Consider the following 16586-nt stretch of genomic DNA (forward strand, 5'->3'; position numbering starts at 1 on the left):
CCACAGTAGGACAGGCTGTACTCACACGAGGCTGATATAACATGCAAAAAATTAAGGAGGTCACTGCAGCTTTCACCACCCATGGCCCCTGCCAGTGGTGCCATTGACAGTACAAAACCGGCTACTAGCCATCACACTCCTATGAGTGGAACAATTAGGACTATTTCCGGCCACCAAAGCTATAAGATTAGCAAAGGAGGCAGGTAATTGCCCTTTTTAACGTATATTGAATTAATAAACAATTGTTGTTGTCCTCAGCTTTAAATCAGACAAACAGCTCCACCATGTAGGAGACTGTCATAAGTGCTGTCAATTAACTTAAAGTGTAGGTGCCCAGCACCGGAAAACACTGGTTCAAATTAAGCACAGCCAGGCTCTACCCACAAGAGGCAGATATAACAACATTACATGCACCCTCCACAATTCGCTACAGCAGGACAGGCTCTACCCACATGAAGCAGATGTAACAGTAATGCATGTGCGCTCGCCACAGTAGGGCCAGCTCTACCCATACGAGGCAGACATCACAGTTGTACATGTGCCCTCCATACGTGGCCACAGTAGGACAGGCTCTACCCACAGAGGTAGGAATAACAGCAATACATGAACCCTCTACACCAGGGGTTTTCAAACTGGGGGTTGAACCCCCCCCTCCACCCCAGGGGAGCCTCAAGTGATCCAGGGGCGGGTACCAGTCTCTGGTCAAAAGAAGCATCATGAAGATAACAGTGCTTAGATTTAAGCGGAAAAAAATTAGTTGCATCAAGCCGCGCTGTAATCGGCCATCACTAATCTTTTGCCATTGATATCCTAGCTGGGAGTATATTGATAACCTGGTAATTGTAAAGGCCGAAATGATCACTCCTAACGGTTTCAAGGCGCTGAGGGCCGATTGGGAGATTAAGTGAGCTGTTTCCCAGAGTCACAGGGTGCTGGGCTGAGCTGCTTCCGGCGACTGGACTGTAAGCCGTGTGCTCCAGAGTCCGCTGCCCTGACCGCTGCACCACAACTCTCCTCTAGAGTACGTGTCAAAAGGGAAGGGACTCCAAATATTCTTCAAAACCCCCACCATTTCTAATAATCACACTGTGGTAACTTGTATGCGTCAGTAAGGGCTGCCAGAGCAGAATAGTATGTTTCGCAATTGTGCATTTGATTGCATTTTTAAAACAGTAACAGAACTGAACTACAATATTTAAAAAAGTCTAGACATATTTCAACATTGCTAAATTAAACTGAATAATTGTGGAAAAGGTAGAGATGGGCCCAGATGATTTTTTGCCACTGGGGAAACTTGAACCGTTTCTCGATTTAATACAAAAACCCATGGATAGATTACTCAATTTAAAATTAAGGGGGCATATTATCAAGCCTGTGCGCTAAAATTATCGCCGCTTTATCGGCCGAAAACGGCCGATAAAGGGGCGATAATGGGCTTGATAATATGCTCTGTGGAATTCCAATCGAAGCCCATGTTAGATGTCTTCACATCTAACATGGGCTTCGATTGGAATTCCATAGAGCATATTATCAAGCCCATTATCGCCGCTTTATCGGCCGTTTTCGGCCGATAAAGCGGCGATAATTTTAGCGCACAGGCTTGATAATATGCCCCAAGGTTCGGGACCCTCCAGGGTGAATAAATTTATGGCAGGGTGGAATATTTTAAGCTCTCCGGCTAAATCTTGTCCTGGGTGTGCTGCCCCTAAGGAGTCCGTGGCTCATCTCTTCTTTGCGTGCCCAGCATATAGGGGTGCAAGAAATATATGGCTAAAGCCAATATGTAAGGAACTGGGCCTTAGGTGTCATAGGATGGCCCTGCGGGTATTTACTACTGATACTTCCTCCCTAGTCTTGATCTGTGGAGTAGCAACATTTTTGGGTAGTGCATGGCAGACTTGCATGCGCAGGATAAAGCACATGCCCCAATAGACGATTCTTTTTATGGATTTTGGTACGTTGTTTTTACGTGATTATATATTTGTGTTTTTATTGTATATATTACTCATTGTAAAAAACATATGCGTAAATTTTTGTACTTTTAATCTATAGCTGAATATACGTATGGATTGGTGGTTCTTTTTGTACTGTAATGAATGTCAACTTTTATGATAAAAATGTTATCGAATAAAGTACTACTACTACTACTACTACTATAATATTTGAAAATGTCTAGACATATTTAAACGTTGCTAAATTAAACTGGATAATTGTGGAAAAGGTTGAGGTGGGCCCAGATGATTTTTTGCCACTGGGGCGCGCACCATTAAAAGGTTTGAAGACCATTGCTCTACACATAGCCGCAATAGGGCAGGCCCCACCCACATGTCGCAGATATAACAGCAGTACACATGCTCTCTACAGTAGCCACAGCAGGGCAGGCTGTGCCCACGCGAGGCTGGTATGACAGTACAACATGTGCTCCCCTGCACATAGGCGCAGTAGGGGCTCTACCCGCAGAGGCAGGTATAAAAGCAGTACATGCACCCTCTACACATAGCCACAGTAGGGTAGCTTTCCCTAAAGCTGCCGGATGCAGGCGTAGTGCTAACGTTTATCACGCAGGCGCTCATCAAGCGCCGCCTCACAAGAAGCGCAGGAAAACACATCAAGGAGCTAGGTGAAGGCTGCAGGTTAATGATTGTTGATCAACTTTACCAGTGCTTAAAACAGAAAAAGAGAAGTGCGGGTACCTTATAACAGAGTGCCTGCTTGTTTATGATAAATGCCCATACCCCCTTCCCCTCAACCAGTGCTTGAAATTGAAATATAGAAGTGCAGGTACTCTGTACCAGAGTACATGCTTGTTTCTGAGAAGTGCCAATACTCTCCAATTAAAGGTATTGCAATTCTGTTGAGAAGTGCCGGTACTCTCCTTCTCTAAATAAAAAAGTGCCGGTACTCCGTACTGGACAGTGCCGGCCCATTTAAACCACTGCCCCCAGCTAAAAATATTGCACCTCTGCTAAGAAGTGCAGGTACTCTACCGCTCACAATAAAATAATGCAGGTACTCAGTACCTGACAGTACCGGTACATTACCTCCTAAGTCAGCCCTCCCCGTCCCAGTTCTAACTACATGAACCTGGACTGGGAGAGGGAGGGCTACAACTCGGAGTAATGAATATTACCGGTGAGTAACCGGTCATTTAAAGCCCTGGGCCTACCAGACAGAGACTGGGACAATTCTCCAGGGTTCAGACCTGTGGACTGGTTATTGTACGCAGGGCTGCATTGACCCACTGAGCTATCTCGCCTGCTCTGACCACAAACCAACCTTAGCCCAGTCCGGGTACGTGTTTCTTAAGCCTCCTTATGCAAGTTTATCATCAAGTTGGGTCTTTATTCCCCCTCCATGCGCTCGGCATGTGAAGGGTTAAATTGCTGTTCTCTTACACGTGTGAAGCTGTTCCGACTCATTTTGTTTCCAAATGATGCCGGCACGAGGCCAGCCTTTTGACGTGTACAGGCGCGTGATCCTTTAGTCTGCTCTGTGTTCATGCGGGGCCTCCTCTCTGTTTATGCGTGGCCCGGCGCGGCACAGGTTAATGTGTGGGGGTGCCGAGGGGGCTCCGAGCGCGGGGCCCTCGTGTTTCCCAGACAGTCAGAGGGCCGCTGCTCTCCCTGCGGCCTCGTTGGGGTGGAAGGGGCCAGGCGCAGCCCGCGCTCCCTGCCGTGGGAAGGCGGCCTCCTATAAAGTTAGCAGCAGCACATGCCGGGGATGGATGGGAACCGCGTGCCTGGGGGTGCCGGGGCAGGGTCTGGGCGGGGGTTAGCGGCGCTCGTGTTTTCCTTGTAGTCTGACACTCTGCGCCTCAGCTGCTGCCGCTGGGGGTGCAGCCGGGACTCAGTGTCTTCTCAACTTCTTACAGACGCTTTTGTTGGCCTCCAGAGCGAGAGCAGCTGCGGAGAGACGAGGACACTGCGGGAGGGGCCCTCCCAGCTCTCAGGTACGTGCCTTAGCCTGTCCGCGCCCCACTTTCTGCAGCATCTGCACTGTGGGAAAGAGATGGGACACAGGGGCCTGGAACTCACCTGTAACATTTACTGGCTGAGTTACCTGGAACAGCGGTCCAGGTGAGTCCTATTGCCTTTGGCCACTTATCCTGCACCCACTGTTCTTGTCTTACGGCTTCCTCTTCTTTTCTCTTTCTCTTTTCTTGTCTTCTCTTCCCTTAACTTCTTCGCCCATGTCTTTCCGTTTCATATCTTGTTCGACCCTTCTTTAACACTTGAGCCTCATTTGATCCTATTAATGTCCTTTCTCTCCTCTCCCATGTCAGTTTCTTTTCTTTCCTTCCCTTCCCTGTCCCGTTCTCTTCCCTGTCCCGTCCCTTTTCTTCCCTTCCTGTTTCCTCTCCTTTCCCACATGCATATGTGTAGAGACCACACAGGTATGTTCCTGTTCATTAGCCTGTATGATTAGTGTGATTTATAAATCAACTTTCCTTTCCTTTTCCTTTCCTTTTCTTTCCTTTCCTTTCCTTTCCTTTCCTTCTTCACTGGTTTCCCCTCCTTTCTCCTTCCTTTTCCTTTCCTGCCCCTTCCCTGTTCAACCCTTCTTTTACCATTCATTTGACACTTCTTTATACTGTTCAACCCAGTGATACACAAATTATGGCCCAGGGGCAGTGGCCCTCTGACCTTTACATGCAGCCCCCTGATTAACAGCATCACTGGGCTGCTGTTCACTCGATTCAGCACTAACATTAAAACAATGTTAAATATACAGGTAGGCCTTTGTTGAAAGGTTAATTGAAGTTAAAGAAAGGAAGTAACTAGGTTGTCCTGCACCAATTAACTTTAAGAACATCTTCATTTTCAAAGTCATCTTGTAGCAAAAGTATGAAAATATGATAAGGTTTCCTCAAAAAGTGTATTTCATTATCATGCAGAACTATTTCACCTCAGTAAATCAGATTAGATTGAGAAGTAGATTTTTTAAGTGATAGTTTTCAAATATGAATTTAGCAGCCTGCTTTCTTCCTCCACACTGACAACAATGCCAATAGTGAACTAAGAGGTAAGTCAGTAGTTATGTGCACTCTCTCTGACAGTGGCCTCCGATTATACACGAACAACATTATAGTTTATTAAATCAAACACAGGATAAGGTTTTGTGCACTGCACTTCCCAAAATCATGTATTTCAAGGTTCTCTTATGTGTGATGATAAAAGAAAAAGGAGGTAAAGCGAAATGAAACAATTGGCCAGGATCACACATTTTGGTGAAGTGGGAATGCTGGAATTCATCCCAGGTTTTCTGGTTTCACATTGTGCAATTCAGCCACTAGGTGCATCTGTTTTGCTTCCCCTATACCCACTTTAGTGTGCCTAACCAACCTCACCTCCCAAACTGTCATATCACAGACCAAACTGTGTGCACTGGGAACATGTATGCGAGAACCCATGGTTTAACCCCTTTCCCTCCTGTTTGTCCCCCATCCCTGTACTTCCCTCGCTCCCTGCTCGGAAATTCAACCTCATCTGTGTTCATAGTGGAATTATGAATACTTTTAATTGTGTAAATGACAACCCGTGTCTAAAAGCCACGGCAATCACTTTGATCATAATCCCATATGCTGTGCATACCACATACCGCTGCATACTCTCGCGAGATTACAAGCATCATTTTCCTGCCGAAAATGCATCTTTTCTGTACACTTCCCAAAAAGAAAATATAGATTGTTTTCTTTCCTAAAATGAATGTGCCCTACGTTCTTCAACACATTATGACAACTCCTGGTAAGCAATGGAATCTCCCGAAATAGTGGCTGGCGCCAGAGCCCCTAGCCCGGGGCCCTCTAATCTAAACACGCGCCAGGCCTTTGATAAGCACGAGACGGGGCTCTGGGCACGGGCATGAAAGAGGGCTCCGCTGAAAGGATGCTGAATTAGTAAACCACAATCTTGGTGCGTGAAATGCGGAGCTTCAAAAGAGGGCTCCTCTGAAAGGATGCTGAATTAGTAAACCACAATCTTGGTGCATGAAATGCGGAGCTTCAAAAGAGGGATCTTTTGAATGGATGCCGAATAAGTAAACCGCAATCTTGGTGCGTGAAATGAGGCGCTTCATAAGAGGGCTCTTCGGAAAGGATGCTGTGATTGTAAATTTAAGTCTCGGTGGTTGAAATGAGAAGCTTCCAAAGAGGCTCTTCTGAAAGGATGCTGAGATTGTAAATTTCAATCTCGGTGGTTGAAATGAGGAGCTTCCAAAGAGGCTCTTCTGAAAGGATGCTGAGATTGTAAATCTCAATCTCGGTGGTTGAAATGAGGAGCTTCAAAAGAGGCTCTTCTGAAAGGATGCTGAGATTGTAAATTTCAATCTCGGTGGTTGAAATGAGGAGCTTCCAAAGAGGCTCTTCTGAAAGGATGCTGAGATTGTAAATCTCAATCTCGGTGGTTGAAATGAGGAGCTTCAAAAGAGGCTCTTCTGAAAGGATGCTGAGATTGTAAACCACTTTGGTGCGTGAAATGAGGAGCATTCTTTAAGACGTGATATGATACCTTTTCTCCCCGTGTTGCACCGTGGCCCCAACGTTGCCCTCCGGGGTTCATGTACTGACAGCGGCTGAGAAGCAGCTGCTTTACAAATCTTTGCCATTTTTAATTCCAACCCTAACATGAGCTTGCGTTGATATATGCTTTATTGTGTCGTGCTATTATGTGCTTATGGCTATACTATTCTACCCTATAATATAATGCTGTATGTTATTCTCTGTAATTGTATGCTACCTTGCTATGGTATGCTAAGTTTTGTTACAGTAGTCTTTGTTATGCTATGTTTAGTATGCTATGGTATGGTATGAACATGTTATGTTATTGTGTGGTATGCACATGTTATGGTATGATGCTGAGTTGTGTGGGTATGTTCTATGCTATGTTATGTAATACTGCCCTGCTACGCTGTAACCATAACAACGCCTTCCTATGCCTGGCACCCTGTGATATAGTGGGCTGTGGTAGGTTACATTATGACGTGCTTTGCTGGACTATATCACGTTATGCTGTAGAGTGTGATGTTGCTATGAAACACAACACTGCTATGCCATACTATCCTATGCTATACAGTGCTATGGTATGTCATGGTACCGTATCCGGTGCTATGACGCGTTGTTATTCCATGCATTACTATGTCACGCTAGCCTGAGGTATGCTTTGGTATGTTTCTTTGTCACGCTGCTGTGGCATACTGTGCAATGCCGTGATACATTGTATGTGTGTGTGTGTTTCTCTTGACACTATTGCCACGAATAACCAGCTCCGCAGTAATCTGGCGTTGTAGCACACCAGGGAGGCATTCGGCTTCTCCTGGTGGGCCCGATGATGAAGCATGTCACCCCCCAGGGTGGTGAGTGAGGGCTTCTTGAAAAATCCCTACTGATTTCCAATGTGACTCATTCAGGTTGATTTTTCCTTCTCTGCTTTTGTGCTTATACATTTGTCTTTCACGACGCTCTTTTGTTGTTTGCAAAGAAATGATACATTGTATGTCATGCTACAATATACTGTGCTGTGCAGTCCAGTGTTATGGTATGCTGAGATAGGCTTTAGTGCGCTGTACTTTTGTGCTGCAATCTCCTATAACACTATGTTTTATCATGCTGGGTTACGTTATGTTATGTTTTGTCACGCTGGGTTACGTTATGTTATGTTTTGTCACGCTGGGTTACGTTATGTTATGTTTTCTCATGCTGGGCTATGTTACTTTACGCGACACTATGTTACATTATTCTATGCTACGCTATGTTGTGCTAGGTTATATTGTGCTATGTTATGCTATGCTATGTTATGTTATGTTATGTTCTGCTATGCTGTGCTTTGCTATGTTATGTTATGTTCTGCTATGCTATGTTATGATATGCTATGTTATGTAATGCTTGGCTTTGCTATGTTATGTTATGCTATATTATGTTATGCTATATTATGTTATGCTATGTTATGATATGCTATGTATGGTATGCTATGTTATGTTCTGGTATGCTGTGCTTTGCTATTTTATGTTGTGTTCTGCTATGCTGTGCTGTGCTATTTTATGTTGTGTTCTGCTATGCTGTGCTGTGCTATGTCATACAATGGTTTGCTATGCTATGCTATGCTGTGCTATGTTATGTTCTGCTGTGCTGTGTTATACTATGCTATGTTATGATATCTCACGTTCCGCTCACCCAAGATAGCAGTCAATATGGCATACATCGCCCCAGGCACTGGTTGGGTGAGTTTCTGTTCATTCTGAACAAGCAGCCTCCATCCCTACTGTCTACTCTACACGGTGACGTCTTCTCCCCACTCACACACTATCCTAGCGCCGCATGGTCCCGATCACCTGGCCGCAATCACGAAAGCAGTAGCCCTGTCCAGTTCAATGGTGCAGCAGGTGCAGTTGCACCAGGGTCAAGAAACCTGGGGGAACTTTGCACTAGAGCCTGCACTATCGCCCATGACTCACTCACTGCGCCGCTGCTCCAGTGGAAGCTTGACGGCATTATTATGGTCTAAGCCTGAAACAAAACACACATTTTCCTGAAACAAAAGCAGTAAAAACAACTTTAAATAAAAGAATGAAAAACCGAGGTCAAACGGAATGAATTACAATGTTTTAAAAGCGTTAGACAGATCGGCCTTTAAACAATTACTGATTTTTATTGTTTCCATGAGTGTTCAGAATTTATAGGTCTCTGAAATGGTATACAAAAGGAACCAGGGAAATTAATAGCACGTGTTCAACATCCCAATTACAGCCCACAGCTGAAAGCACTCTGTTTTGTTTGAGCACTCTGATCCTAAAAGTCTCTGGCATATTCCACCTTTTATTAGTATATTTGTCACGATGCTGTCACGTTGTTGCTGTCTGCTGCATATCAGCTGAAAAGGAGTCTAAATTTGTCAGAATTTTCAGTGTGTTGTAGTCCCCCAAAATATGACTGATATGCATAGCTAAAGTTTCACTTAAATAGCTCTTTCCAGTTTTTCTCTTAGAATAAATAAGGGTTTCCATACGTTGAGCATATGATGCCATAAAACAAGCTCAGAGAAATTAGCTGTTTCTGTGGTCACCGCACTAGTGTCCTTTCAATTGCTTATTGTTTTGTTCAGGTGCAGTGCTTAATTTGTAAAAAAAATGAAGTACCAGGGCCCTGCTGGGAAGGCCACTATAGCCTCCACCATCCATACCCTGCCAATGGCAGTACCAACATAACACCTAACCAACACATGCCTACAAGTGTGAAAATTCATACTATTTCTGGCCACACAAAGCTATAATAATGGCATGGGAAGCTAGTATTAGTAATTCTCAATGCCTATTGACTTAATAAACACAGTTGTTGTGCTTAATTCAATAGGCAGCGCCACCATGGGGTGGACTATCACTAGAGACAGTGCTGACAATAAAATGCTGGTGCCGAGTCCCGGAAACCACCGGCTCAAATTAAGCACTTTTCAGGTGGTAAACAAAGCGCCAAAAACGTGAAATCTTTCACCATATAGTATTAATTTGAGTTAAAACTACAACATACAGATATAATGAACCCTCAGTATGTGCTGCATGCTGGTGTGCCGTTCCTTGCAGGCCACCTGCTGTTTTGCAGCCAATCACAGAGGGTTGCAAATAATGAGCCTGCCTAATTATTATTCTTCTGCGACACCCTTTGTGATGCAACCTATTAGTAATTGGGTCAGATTGTAAAACTGAAGACTGGTTGAGGAAAAGGTGGTGCACAATTTGAGACTTCTTTTTGAGACCAGTCTTATAATCTTGGTCCCTTCTAAAGGGCCCCAGGAGAAATCCACAGTGGTTCAGCACTCAGAAAAATGTAAATCCCATCACTCATATTAAAGTAAGAGTTTAGCAAAACTTCTTCAAATAATTAATACACATGATCCATGTTTTTGTAGTACATAATATCCTTTAGACATGTTGAGTTAAACATTCTTTATTCATTTTCTTCTTTTGACAATTCATCCAGAAACATAGCCAACGCTTTTCGTCCTCGTGGACTGCTTCAGGGCTATAATCAAAATCTCTTCTTGTAGAGTAGGTAGAATATTCTGTGGCATTTATCGTCGTGTACGTAATTTGTTTGTAAAATTAGCTGATGTCATCCTCTTAGTTAGGGGGTGTGACTCGGTGATTACTGTATCAAATTGGTAGTTCAAAAAATATTCCGGGTAATATCATGGCATCCAATACAAAAATGTATTAGTCCAATCCAATTGGTTATGTCCTATTGATAAAGGACACGTTCCAATATATCTGCTCATATGGCGTCCCGTGGTCAGCCGCAGTCGGCAGTAGGGGTTCCTGCGGGGCCCGGATCGTCTCGTATGCTGACGACACTCAGCTCCTCTTCACCTGTCGCAAGGGTGAAGAGTTCGATGGTGAAGGGATCCGCGAGTGCCTTGGGGCTGTTTTCAGCTGGTTTTCACAAAACAGCCTTAAGTGCAACTCGGACAAGTCCGAAATACTATTCTTCGGATGCCCATCAGAACCAGATTGGCGAGGATGGTGGCCTGCTGACATGTTCCCTCCCACACAGTCCTCTAAGTGGGCTAAAAACCTGGGAATTAAAATCGACAACGAGCTCTCGCTCAAATCCCAGGTTTCCACTCTCACGGGAACATGTTTTGGGATACTTAGAATGTTGCGCAAGTTTTTTCCCCTTCTATCGGAGCAACATCGGAGGATTACTGTTCAGGCCCTTATAGGGTCCAGATTGGACTACGCCAATGTTTTATATCTTGGCTTGCCTGAATATCTCCTCCAGCGTCTGCAGATTACCCAGAACGCCGCTGCGCGTGCCATTTTTGGCCTTCATCGTCGCACTAGCGCCTCTAACCTTCTTGCATCCCTCCACTGGCTTCCGGTGCGGAAGAGGATACTGTTCAAGGCCATGACTCTTGCCCATAAGGCCTTACATGGCAATGGCGCCAAGTATCTTCAGAGGAGGCTGGACTTCTATCGACCTGCACGATCCCTCAGGTCAGAAGCCTTGGCTTTGGCGCGGGTACCACGTATTAAAAAGGCTCGGCTAGGCGGCCGGTCTTTTAGCTTCCTCGCTCCTCAGCTATGGAACTCGCTACCGTTGTTCCTGCGAAACACCTCAAATCTGCTTGTTTTCAGGAAAGACCTGAAAACCTGGTTGTTTGCTGGATAATCTTTTCCCTCTTTGGGCCCCTTTCTGTTACTGTTATGTTTCATGCTCTCCTCTATGGTTTGGAGCTCAAAGCGCCGGGACACTCCCTTGGAGTAGCCGTTGCGCTATAAAAGTCCCATTTTAACATAACATAACATAACAGGGCGGTGACGTGGGGAGGGGGAGGGGCAGGGTGGGGGGTAGCAATGTATGAATTACGGAGTTTAACAGGTAAGTAAACATATAAATAAATAAAACAAATTTTGTTGCGTGCACTGCATCACTAATTTCGTTGCGTGAAATGCGGTTTGAAGTGCCTTTTTAGTATTGTGTACACTGCTCGACTGACATGAGAGCTCAGTCAGACATTTGAGGTCCTGGTGCTGAATTAGTACTGGACAATGTTGAACTTATTCCGCAGAATGTTGCACTAATGTAATTTGCAATGCTAGTTATCACATCCCCTGTTTGTTCCCGGCGGTCGTCTCTCGTGGTCCGTACACGAGAGACGACCGCCGGGAACAAACAGAGGAGGGATTGCCAGAAGCGGCACACCGACTCAGAGGAAACTTACTCGTTTCCTCAAATTTGGCACGAAATAGGAATCCCCTCCCGGCTTCCCGCCTGATGGCATAGCGGGATACAGCGCTACACTATCTCTACAGGATTACCAAGGGGATGTGATAACTTCATTCCTATACTACCATTGATCTTTCTTTCAACCATCCTCGTCTGTGTATGTATACGCAGAATACCCTTTGCCTGAAACAGAGCTTGTAAAGACCCAGACTTACTCCAACCACACTGTGGTATTGGGAGTTTAAGCCCTGAAGAGTCGTGTTTGACTCACCCACACACGACGAAACACGTGTCGGCGATTGATATCTTTCTCAAAGTCTGGAGAAAAGTAAACAACTTACTGTAACAAGAAGTATCACACCAAAGAACCTGCTTCTGCGTTTTCTTTTTTACTGTTGGTCATTGAACCTTGTTTTGATATACACATATGTAGTTGCGAGAGCTTATTTATTGTTAAATTGTCTTGTCTTTGACTTGTTTAGACGGTTAAGGAGGTTTTGCCGTCTGCTCTTTACGCACTACACAACGATACTCTTGCTTTTCACACACTTTGTAACGTTTTAGCCCAGGCAGTGCGCCCCCGTAGTCCTAATTTTTCTAAAAACCCCATGCTCTGTTTCTGTAATTTGCAATGCTGACCAGTGCAAAACTTAGAATGCTCCAATTGACTAGTGTTACGGCAATATTTTACGATAGTCTGGTGCTGCTAACTTTGGTTCAAGATGAATTATTGTTTGGCTGCAGCACACCTTGCTTAGCACCAGTGGAAAGTTAACAGGTTTGGGTGCACTTTTAAGTACCTGGCCAAAGTTTGCAAATTGGGTTGGTTGCTGTTTGCAGTGATAGAAAAATTGAGAGGGAAGATTTAAAGTAGATTGGGAATGATGGTTGTGTTGATTACTTTCAAGAACTGCAGGTTAGAGGCCAGACCCAATCAAATGTGGAGAGTCCAACTATCCATTGCTATTTCACAGTGAACTGGAAATACATTGGTGTGTTTTTCCAAAAGGCCGGCTTGTCTCCTCTGCCTCTGGACTGTGTACAGTCGCCCTTCCCTTGTGGCCAGCAGTAATCCAAGTTCTGGTCCTATTGCTTTTTTTTTCAGCTGCATCAGGTCCACTCCAGCATCTTTGTGGTAGTTATTCTTCACCAAGTGCCTGCAGCCTGATATCCTGCCCAAGAAATGGCAGGGCTTTAATAAGAGAATACACACAAAGTACGTCTGGTACATAGAAGGAAGAGGAAACCAAAGACATAGTTGTCCATTGGAGGATGCTTTTTATAGGACAAGGATCCTCACTCACTGAATGTGACATGCTTCATCAATGGGTACCCTCCTTCACACCTGCAGCATAAGGTGCCTGGTGTGGGCTAGATCTCTTCAATGAAGAGGAGCAGAGGTGTTTTAGGTTGGATGAGCATTTTGTTTGAGTGAGGGGCAGTTTGCAAGCAAAACAAATGATATGAATAAAATGATCTCCTGGTGGGCGGATTATCAATTTTATTCTGGTGCCCCCAGTGGGCAGGATTTAAAAAGGCAAGAAATGGCAGAGTTTGAACAGAATACCCTCTTTACCAGGCCAACATGTTTCTGCCCTAGAGGGACCCTGCGTGGGGTTTGAGGACATTCATCAGGACCAAAGTAGTACAGCCACTCTGCAATAACATTTACATAACTAATACCGGCCTCACGATATTAAGCCAGGTAATACAGAAGAGGTTGTATGACATTACAATGCATGTTAATACATCGCATGCCATTACATCGCGGATTTTACAACGCAAGTCGTTACAACGACTTGCGATGGAGGGCGCTGGACTTAGGAATAGTATAATTTACTATTCCAACTCTAGACTACATACAGTAGGGAAGGTGTTGGATAGTAAATTATACTATTCCTTGTCCTAGAGCGCCATCCAGCGCAAGTCGTTGTAACGACTTGCGTTGCAAAAACCGCGATGTAATGGCATTGCGATGTAACAACCGCGTTGTAAACGACGTTTCCCTACAGAAGATGGCCCACAATGTCTATGTCACCGGGTCCACCGTCGTACTAATAGATACAAACACAAAGGAATAATTAAAAACATTCAAAAACATGACAACATTCAAGTCTACTGCTGAGGTAAAGGGCAGGGACCTGCGTGAGAGGAGTGATACCAGTACTCACCACCAATGTACACACTCATGATGGAGGACGAGTGAGGGGTAATCTTACCCGTAACAAAGCGTTCAGCTCACTCCCAAGCCTCACAAGGCCGAATAAAAACCACAGAGTTGTGTGATGCACAAATACAAAGATTATAAATGGAAAGAAACTATGGGTAACACATCATAAGGGGCTGGGAGGGCCACTAAATATGTATAGTAGTGGAGGTAGAGTCTATATCAAGAAGATCGCTGAGGATCATCACTCCAATAAGGTCTAAATTGTAAAACAGCATAGAGGCAAACACCTATCCTGTTAATGAGAGGCGTGTAAGAGTCTCTGTCAGCGCTTCACACAAAGTTGTTTAGGCCCTTCGCTGCTTCTGACGGCCAACGGCCGTCGCACCTACTACCTCCATAGTGCTGCGCACGTCCGTTGACCGTCACAGCCCCGCCCACTGTGCTAAACCGCCGCAGCGCAGCGGAATTGCCGCCACGGTTAAGCGGCTAAATGGCCTATATGAGTGTGCATTTAAGTGCTTCATCAAGCGCAATGAACAAAAGAACACCACCCAATCTGTATTTTAAAAAACAGGTGCCGTGAGGGCAGGGCCTCGCTTGGAGGGAAGGTATAATAGCTTCAATACAGGTCTTGTGACAAAGTACTCAAAACCAAAAGCAAAGCAATGGAAGGCTGGCACAGACCAAATTACAGTCTTATATGCCACATACTACCATGAATGATGAAACGCTATGTGGGTAAAATTATGCAAAAAGTTTGTAAGGAACCACATACCTCAATTGCGTCTGCGTGTTCTCTGGATGGCATGCCCTGCGAGAGTGAAACAAGGATGCCGGGTGCATCTTTTAAAGGAACACAAGTGACTGCTGATACAAGGCACGTGTGCTTGAGTGTCATGGGAACTGTGGTCGTGGAAGACTACTTGATGCAGAAAACAGTGTCACGATCAACGGGCCGACCACCAGGACTCATGGGAAATGTAGTCCCAAGCTTTAAAGAAGAGTCCAAGGAGTGGCTCGACACTAGGAACAACAATCTCAAATTCATCTGCAAATATAGCAAGCTGCTACTTCCTTTCCTAGACCTACTATTATACCCTCAGGACGGTGGTATATTTTCAAAAAAGTATAAGAAACCAATGGCTCGGAATTCTTTACACTGCTATTATAGGTTCCATCCACATGCACTTTGTAACAACTCAGTTCAGGAGGAACTGTTCGGAACTTGAGCAGTTCAAAAACATTAATTTCCACTCCCTTTCACAACCGCCAATGGCTCCTTCTAGCTCACACTCACATTCCTTCACTCACTCCCTCGTGCTCACGTTCACTGATTCATGCACACTCGCAATCTCAGATTCTCACATTCACGCTCATTGACATTCTCAAATGTACTTGCACAAAAATTTCACTCAATTCCAATTCACCATCAATCACTCACAAACACGTAGACATATGCGCAGAGATGTAACATTTTTTTACTTACCTTGCTTACTTAGCTGGCAAGATGGCGGCCCTGTGGCAGCAGCAGAGCAGGAATCTGGTGGTGGGCACTGGAACCAGCAAGCCATGATTCCCAACGAGGTGCCATATAAAGAAACATGGGGAGGATTGAAAAGGGCATGACCCACCTCAGTCGTTTTCCCAGCTGCTACATAGAACTGGAAGCAAACACAAGAAGATGATAGACGGAGCACAGAAACTTTTAAGACACTCACTCTCAGTCACTTTGCCACTGGATTCAAGCTAGCCTGGCTGATGAAGGGTGTTACCCCAAAACTGGTGCCAGGATACTTGTTTCTGGTCCAGGGAGGACCTGGCTTGGCAGTTTGGGCTGGACTATTCCCATGAGGAACAGGGTCAAGACTGATTTGCATATGGCTGGGTCTGAACTGGGGTAGTGAAGTGAGCTAAAGAACGATGATGGATTCAACCCAGATTTGTGATTGCCGTGAGTTCTGAAAAGTTTCAGTGCTCCATCCATCACCTTCTTTGGTTTTTGCTTCATAGAACTGGAAGCACAGTCCAGTAAGAAGCTGGGATAGTGCTGGGGATACTGCTCGTCCTGCTCCGTGTGGCTTTTCATTGGATTCAGGGATGCACTGATGTGCGCCCCAATAGCCACATTTTAGCAGATATACTGGGCAGCTTGAGGCATGTGCGGTATGTCTGCTAAATAAAAAGGTTTGCGCCTGTGTGAGAGAATTGTAGTTTAATTTTACCCCTGAGACATGTGCAATCCAGACATCCAGCTACAGAGTGTTTTATTTTGAAACAAAACTCAGTAGCTGAATCTTTCCTCTGTGTAATAACCTAATGTATCATACTTAGTGTATTATGCTCTCAGGGGTTGCAAGGTTTAGTGAGTAGAATGGCGTGGGGAAGTGTAGAGTGTGGAACTCTGGTTGAGGGTGGACTGATAAGGATTCAGTTGACCTCTTGGGAGCTGTAACGTGATGATGTGCAACCAGGCCCGGACTGGCCGTTGCGGGCACCGGGCAATGCCCCGGTGCGCCGCAAGGGTGGGGGCCGGTTTAGGCCTATGGGGGCCGTTTTTTTGTTACAGGGTCGTTTTTGCAGTAAAGTGCTCCCCTGGGGGGGGGAGCACTTTGCCAGGGCCGGTTTTGGTTCCCAGTCCGGCCCTGTGTGCAACCACACAGCGAGGCAGATGTTGCAGTATGAGGGAGCACTGAAACAAAGGTT

General features: G+C 45.2%; 1 protein-coding gene across 2 annotated transcripts in view; it reads left to right on the forward strand.

Annotated features, from left to right (window-relative positions):
• The first annotated feature begins 3553 nt into the window (after window positions 1-3553).
• The window catches only part of LOC147684704 (somatostatin receptor type 5-like), a 41365-nt gene continuing 28332 nt past the window's right edge, over window positions 3554-16586 (forward strand). Inside the window, exon 1 of one of the 2 annotated variants that reach the window (XM_086940542.1) lies at window positions 3554-3949. The gene's annotated coding sequence lies outside the window, so the exon portion shown is untranslated. The other variant, XM_086940543.1, reaches the window with a different exon arrangement.

Source organism: Lissotriton vulgaris, chromosome 10 (assembly GCF_964263255.1).
Source record: "Lissotriton vulgaris chromosome 10, aLisVul1.2, whole genome shotgun sequence".
Taxonomy (NCBI): domain Eukaryota; kingdom Metazoa; phylum Chordata; class Amphibia; order Caudata; family Salamandridae; genus Lissotriton; species Lissotriton vulgaris.